This window comes from Camellia sinensis, chromosome 11 (assembly GCF_055761805.1).
Source record: "Camellia sinensis isolate YWXY chromosome 11, ASM5576180v1, whole genome shotgun sequence".
Taxonomy (NCBI): Eukaryota; Viridiplantae; Streptophyta; class Magnoliopsida; order Ericales; family Theaceae; genus Camellia; species Camellia sinensis.
Genome location: NC_138971.1, coordinates 130,557,301 through 130,565,448, shown reverse-complemented (window position 1 = coordinate 130,565,448; position 8,148 = coordinate 130,557,301).

Below are 8,148 nucleotides of genomic sequence, written 5' to 3'. Positions count from 1 at the left end.
TAAAATGGTCAAATAATCAACTAAAATACTCTATTCAAACAAGTACCAGTTTATTGAGTTTTTTTTATAAATATTTAAAAAAAAAATCAAACTATTTATCTAAGAAACTCACTTTTTAAATTATTTAACAAACCAATTTACTTTTTATAACACACAAGCTTAAAATACGATGACCCATTAATATTATAAATGTGGATCATGTAAAATCACATCTTCAAAATTTGCTTTTATTATAAAATCACATTTTGAACTTATAATTTTAACAAAAGAATTATTTTAATAAATAATTTAAAAATTTAATCAATTTCGTGAATAGTTTAACTTTTTTAGAATAGACGAAAAAAAAAAAAAAAAAAAAAAAAAAAAAAAAAAAAAACTCACAGTTTATCAACCTTGCCGTAGATCCTAATAAATAAATAATCTCTAAAATTACTCCTCTAAACACAGCTTTAATCACATGTTTGAGTCATGAGTGCTTGGTTCATATACAAATTGAGTTCAGATCCTCTCCAGTATTCCTACGGGGGATAGCTCAAATTGGGTCACGTCACCCCATTGAAAACCTATGGCTCAGATTGCTTCAGCTCATTAAAAAAACAAAATTCAAATTTGTTTCAGCAAAATTCCCCCAAAACGTGAAAGAACGGAGAGATAACAAACAGAGAGAGAGAGAGAGAGAGGGGGGGAGGAGACGCATATTCAAACGATTTCAACCACTATCGTCATTCTCCACCATTGACCACCGTCCATCGCCCATTGTTACTGTTTTTACCCAAATTATTACTGTTTTGCTGCTATTTTGCTGTTGTTTTGGTACTGAAATTGCTGATGTTTTGGTGCTAAAATTATTATTGTTTTGCTTTTTCTTTTTTTTTTTTGTTGCTATTTTGCTATTGTTTTGTGTTAAAATTGTTTTTTCAGGGTATAGATGGGCATAGGGCTGACTATGTGCTGAGGCCACTAAGGCCTGTACCTAGGGCCCCCAAATTTTGGCTCAAAATAAAAACCTAAATTTATTAGTTTTATATTAGATTAAAAATTTGAAGTTCAATATTTTTTTATTGTTTGAGAACTAGTCTAAAAGGCTCCTCAAAAAAATATGTTGTGCTAAATTAAAAAATAAATATATAATCATTGTTAGGCCTAATTAAAAATTTATATAATTAGTCCAGACAAATATATATGATATAATGAGTCCAAATAGAGTTTAATGTCAAGAATTTAATAAAATAAATAACTTTATCTTAATTTTTTTGCCATCTCTCTTTATCATATTTTAATTGAATAATTTTACCCTAATTTCTTTTCCTTAATTTTGTTTGCCTTAATTTTTTTTCCCCTCTCTTTATCATAATTTAATTGAATAATTTTGCCTTCTTTTTTTTCTCCCAAATTTTTCCCAATAATTTGTGTTTTATTATCAAATAATTAGTGGATTGTGATTTGTGTGGATTATGGTTGTGTTATCAAATATCATATTACAATAACATAATCATTTCGTTATCAGATATCAGTGAATTATATTGTTTGTGTTGATTATTGCTAAACTATAAAACAACAAGAGCCTATTTTATCTTTTTTGAGTCTTTGTAATGATATTTTTGTATCTTAATATATGAAAATAAATTTTAATGATTATATATATAAGGAAACTTTTTGTAGCTACTAAATAATAAAAAAAATTATTGGTAACTTTTTATTTTATCCATAATCTTTTTTATAAAAAAATATATGTAAGAAGGCCTGACTTTCAAAGCCCACCTAAGGCTCCATAAATCTCAAGGCTGACCCTGGATGGGCACAAAGAAGTGGAAGGCACTTCAAATTTCAAGCATATGAGATGAATTGTATTTGAACTTGCTAATAAATTTTGCATCCAACTGTTGAATTTGTTGTTGTTGTGGTAGTTTTATTGTTGTTACTGTTTGTGCCGCACAAAGAGGTGGAAGGCACTTCAAATTTCAAGCATATGAGATGAATTGTATTTGAACTTGCTAATAAATTTTACATCCAACTGTTGAATTTGTTGTTGTTGTGGTGGTTTTATTGTTGTTACTGTTTGTGCCTCACAATCTGCTAAATTCTTCTTTTTTTTTAAGTTCATGTTCTAACAAAAACTACCAACAATTTGACAAAAAAAATCAAGAACAAACCAAACCAAATCTCACAGATTGAATCCTATACATTAAAATCATTCCTATAAAAAGCTTCTTCACACACAGCTTTGGGAAGAAAAAAAAAATTGAACCTTTAAGAAATCAAACAACAACAATTTCATGTCTTATACATTAATTCATCATAACTATGAAGAGTTATTCCTATACATCAAATCAAAAATTTGACAAAAGGACAACTTCAAAAAACCAGTGAATTCAATTTGGTGAAGAAAGCACATAGAAGGGTTTTCTCGTCGGGGCTCTGGTTCGTGGTGAAAATCTTGAAGGAGATGAAAGTGAGGATGATATGTTGAAGGAGAGGGAGAGAGAGAGAGAGAGACCAAGAAGGATTTGTTAGAAATGGTTTTGGAAATTCTGAAAAAACAGAATTTTTCCTAAACTTTGGTCTAATTTTTAGGTGGGACCCATACGCCAAAGTTGACGGGTCTAAGTGGTAACGTATTCTATGTCGCGTTGTGATTTACATGATATATTTGGTCGCTCAAAACCATTATCAGGTGAATGAAAAATTGAAGCCAAAGTGTGTTCCATGGAAATGGAGTTTTTGTGAAAAATCCTTAAAGGTTTGAATAAAAGCTTGTTCCATATTGGTTTGGTGGGAAAAAATTTATGGGTTTATAAACCTTGGAATTATAACTTGGGGAGGGCCCCAACGGGCACCCCAAGTTTGTAAAATGGAGAGGTTATGGGAAAATTGGGCTAAACTCATTGGACCCAAAAATAACCACCCGTGTCGCCACCATCTGTCCGTCCGTCCTAGCAGGCTGGGCTAGGTGCGTGGTATGAGGTTGGGTTGGGCTTCTCTGGCCCAATACCTATCTTTTTGGGCCAAAAACATTTGAATTTAATTTTATTTTTTAGTAAAATAAAATTTCTGTCCAGAATTCAAATTAATTCCAAAAAAGATCTGTCCGATTTTCCCCTCTACCAAAATTATGCTCGGTTTTTATCTGTTTGAATTTAAATCGAAACAGTTTCTATATCTGTTCAAATTCAAACCCAAGCAGTGTCATTTCTGTTCAATTCAAACTGAATAGGTTTGCACTTCTTTAGTTCAAACCAAACAGCCATTTTTTCTCCTATAAATAGACAAACCCTCTATTGATTTTTTCGCACACAATTTTCATATTTCTCTTCTGCAATAATTCTCTGCATTTTGCTGCATTAAATTTCTGTGAGAAAGAGTATAAACACTTAATGTGTTCGTTGTGCAAATAATTTGTAGTGCTGCTATCGTTCACTGTTGATCATTTTATCCTGGGAGATAGACGTTCAAATATTCTGAAAACACCGTGGAGATGACGAATCTGTCTTAAGGACACAGTGTTGAACACTAGACTTGTCAGAAAATTTGTTTAAGAAAATTAATTTGGTAAGTAATTAATTTATTTTTTGCTTTATTATTTTTTCAGATTTTCATTTTGTTTTTATAACAAAATAAAAATCTGTTTTATTTATTTTATTTTATTTTTTGGTTTGATTTTTGTAATCAAATAAATTTTCTTATTTTCTTATTTCTTCTGTATTCTGTTTGTTGTTAAGTACACAACCCGAATTTATGTTTTCAAATATAGTGAAGATTGACAAATTAATTTTTTGGTGTCTTCATTGTATTTAATTTTTTGTGATTTCACAAAGTGATATTCTGGTTGAAAAATACAAATAGTAGTAATATACTATTTATTTTTCTTCGACAACTAGTAGTAATATACTGGTGTCATTAACAATTGCAGAATATTAATTTGTTACAGAAAATTATTGTGGCATTTTATTTTTCTAGTTTTAGAAACAAGGAAAATAAAATTATTTTGTATTATAATTTATTTTCTGGTTTTAGTAACTATAAAATTAATTTGTGTTTTGGTTTTTTCTGATTTTGTAATCAGATATTATGGCTACTGCAACTGAAACTGCAACTAGAAGTGGTACTCCAATTGTTACACCAACTCTGGTCCCTATCCAGAACCATGTTCAAGTTCTAATAAATCATGGAGAAAAATGGGAAAAATTTAACGGTACTGAGTTTAAAAGATAGCAGTAGAAAATGTTGTTCTATCTTACAACTCTAAATTTGGCCTAGTTTCTCCGTGAAGAGGCTTCAGTACTTAGAGAAGATGAAAGTGATCGGCAAGTTGTTGCCGCTGTAGATGATTGGAAACATTCTGATTTCCTGTGTAGAAACTACATCCTCAATGGCCTTGACAACATGATGTATAATGTTTACAACCCTCTGAAAACAGCAAAAGAATTGTGGGATTCTTTGGAGAAAAAATACAAGACAGAGGATGCGGGCACGAAGAAATTTGTTGTCGGTAAATTTCTAGATTTCGTTATGGTAAACTCCCAAATGGTAATTTCTCAAGTTCAAAATTTTTAAATAATTTTGCATGATATTCATTCTGAAGGTATGTCTCTTAGCGAGTCTTTCCAAGTCACTGCTTTAGTGAAAAAGTTACCACCGGCTTGGAAAGATTTCAAAAATTATTTAAAGTATAAACGCAAGGAGATAACCATGGATGAATTAATTGTAAGATTGAGAATTGAGGAAGATAACCGAAAGACTGAAAAGAGGAATGGGAAAAATTCCATTGAGTCTAAGGCTAATGTGGTTGAACAAGTGCACAAACCACATTACAAAAAGAGGAAGTTTATTGGAGATGGTCCTAAACAAGGCGACAACAATGGAAATAAAAAGTTCAAAGGTAAATGCTAAAACTGTTGCAAGACCAGACATCCAGCTTCTGATTGCCACCACCCTAAGAAGGATCGCGGAAGTACAAGCAAGAAGATAACCAATCAAACCAATGTAACAAAATTAGATTACATCTCTGACGAGGTAAATGACATCTATGAGACCCCTAACTTTTGTAAACCTTATTAGGTTCCTAAATTTTGAGTTATTATAATAAAGCCCTTAATTCGTTGATTATTCGCAAATTAAACCCTAGAACCGAAATCGCATCACGGACGAATCCATACAAACCCTAATCGATCCTGGAAGCTTAGAAATCATTTCTAACACTCTAATATTAATTATTTAACTCTCAAATTTTAGATTAATTGCTCTAAACCTTAACTTTCGATTTTCACAGTTTTCGTTCAGTTATTTACCTTTAAATTCAAAACAAGATAATACAAACCGAATTATTTTTCTTAACACTAATTTATTAACTCTACACTTGAAATAAATATTTTAATTGAGCCCAAGCCCTCATATTTTTATTAAATCACAAATTGACCCCAAACAAGTACCATTATATATTTATATATACACTTGGATCCTAAAATCTTTTTTTAAAACATTTTATTTTACAAATTCCAACAATTGTACACAAAAAATAATAAAAATAAAATATAAAAAATAAAATATAAAACAAGTCCATCAATTCACCATCACATGGCTAGCTATCACCATTGTAGGTGTAATGAATGTATTATGAGACAATTTTCCATGATTTAAGGAAGAAAAATCTTTGACTTGGTACAAACTTTTATATACATGTATATAAGCAACTAGGTTGGTTTGATTAGGAGGAAAACCTTAACTAGATCATATTAAGGAACCTAATTAAGACCTTTAAGCCTCCACTATTCCATTGAATTCAAACTAAATCCAAACTATCCAATCCAATTCCAACCAAGGGACATTTAGGACCTTTTGCACCAAATTCATTATATAAACAATCCCTCCCCTAGCATTTTACATACAAGAACAACACTTATACACACCATATTCAGCTGAGAGAGAAGAAAGGAAGGAGGGTGACCTTGGTAGAAGAGAGGAGAGGAAGAAAAAAGTTTGCTAGCAATTCCAACAACCCTCAAGTAAGCCACAACACAACTCTCTCTTCCATTTTTCTTTTTCAAATACATGTTAATAGAAGTTTAAAATGGTATTTTCAGATGTGTTATAATGGTATTCTTGTGTCAAAAATGAAAGGAGTTGAGCCTTGATTCTACCCTTCTTCTATTTCTCTTAATCGGTATAAGACTACATTTTTCCTATTAATCTCTCAAAATTTTCAAAGGCACACCTTCACCTTAAATTTCTGAGTTTAATACATATTATTTAGCATGTTTTCATCATAAGATAAGTGGAAAATTTCCCCTAGCTGACCTCTTTTCTCACAAACTTTCTATTTTCAAGAACTGTGCCAGAAAAATTTGTTTTACATCCACCTTACGAACATTGTAGAAAAATGTATAAAAATATTTTGGACCTCCATTTTATCTCAAAATCTTTCTTAAGGAGTTATCTTTCAAGGAAAATTGGTTTCGTTGAAAACGAGTGAGCGGTTTGTGAGAAAATCTGATTTTCGTAATGGTCGACGAATCTGGACAGAGCTGGAGTATTTCTAAAATAACTACAAATCTGGAAAAGCTATTCCATTTTTGAAAAATGTTATGAAAACTAGATAAAGTTCCCTACGAACCACAGGAAGGCCGGGCTTTGGAAAAATTTGAAATAGCCCTTTTGAGTATAATCTTTAGATAGTACTGAATCTGGAAATTCTGTTTTCATTAGTGTTTTATGCTCTTGTGTTCATGAATATGCTTATTAATTTATGATCATGTCTCGATATGATATTTCACATGTCATAGGTTTATGTATTTTATTTTAATCCTTCGATGGTGCTCACACTTATGCAAATCTGAAAATTATAATCATGTGCGAATTTATTCCCTTAACTACTTGAATATGCCTAGAGCTACTTGTGCCTATCTTCATATGTGAATCTCATGTGTTGTAACCTTATTTCCTTCTATTTGTACTATTTAGTTGTTCAAACTTGTGCAATAGATGTTGTTTCAAGAGTATGTCCTAACTCTGACTTAAATTATCTAACTCAAACGGGAAACATAATGGGTGGTAATGGGTTGCGAATTTTTGGATAAGATTACTAAGATATTGATTGGTTGACGGGATGCGTTCCCTATTTGGAAGTTAAAATCTTGTGCAAGTGGTTTTCGGAACCCTTGAACGGAGCGGTTGTATTCGGACCCTAGGTATTTGGTGTAAGGAGGGATTTGGGCATGGCCCATTATTACCGTCTCTTTTGAGGCCCTGCGCTTGGCGCTACGCGATATATAACTGTTGGTAGGCATCCGAGGTTAGTTCTGCAACAAAGCAGCAAAAGAAGGGGCATACCGAATAATTCGTGTCCGATTCTTGTGGTTAGGAGGACGAAATCTGTCACACCCCAAACTCACCCCTAAAAGTTTAGGCATGACCGACCCGATAATGGAACTTAAAACCAAATAATCAAACAGCATGAATACCTTATATAATACCGGGGCCTGAACGAAAGCAATTTTTAATCTAAAATGACATCCATTGAGCAGTGTTTAAAAGCCTGGATCACAAAACACTTCATCACATAACCCAACATATAACGTAGCATATACGTAAATGACAATGACATACATACTTATACAATTCCAACCCCATAACTGGAGGTATAACCAAAACATTCAAGGGTGAAAAGTTATACATGTTTATCGACATTTGACAAAAGTACTAGTGACCCAACATTATGTGCCATGAAAGGACCTTTACAAACATAAATAGGCTTCATTTAATTGATTGGACACAGCGGGGTTGACAAAAGAGCTGCTAGGGCTAGACTAAGACTGTCCTCCGAGCTAATTACCTACATAGATATACATAACACAGAGTGAGTAGGGCTCAGTGAATAATAGCATGTAAGCAATTCGTATGAATAAACAAAAATCACACCGTATGTAAACATATAATTCACATGTTTGACCTTGTTCTGTATTCATTCCCAAAACAGCCTTGGGCCCAATATCATACAAAACGGCTTACGGCCTAACATCATACAGAATGGCCTCAGGCCCACATATCAACAGCTATTTGGAACATTGGAGGGTAGGTAGAACATCGACATGTACACCACTTCCCTCGGCCTTAGGCCATGAGTCATAATTAACTCAAATCATATTAGGGTCG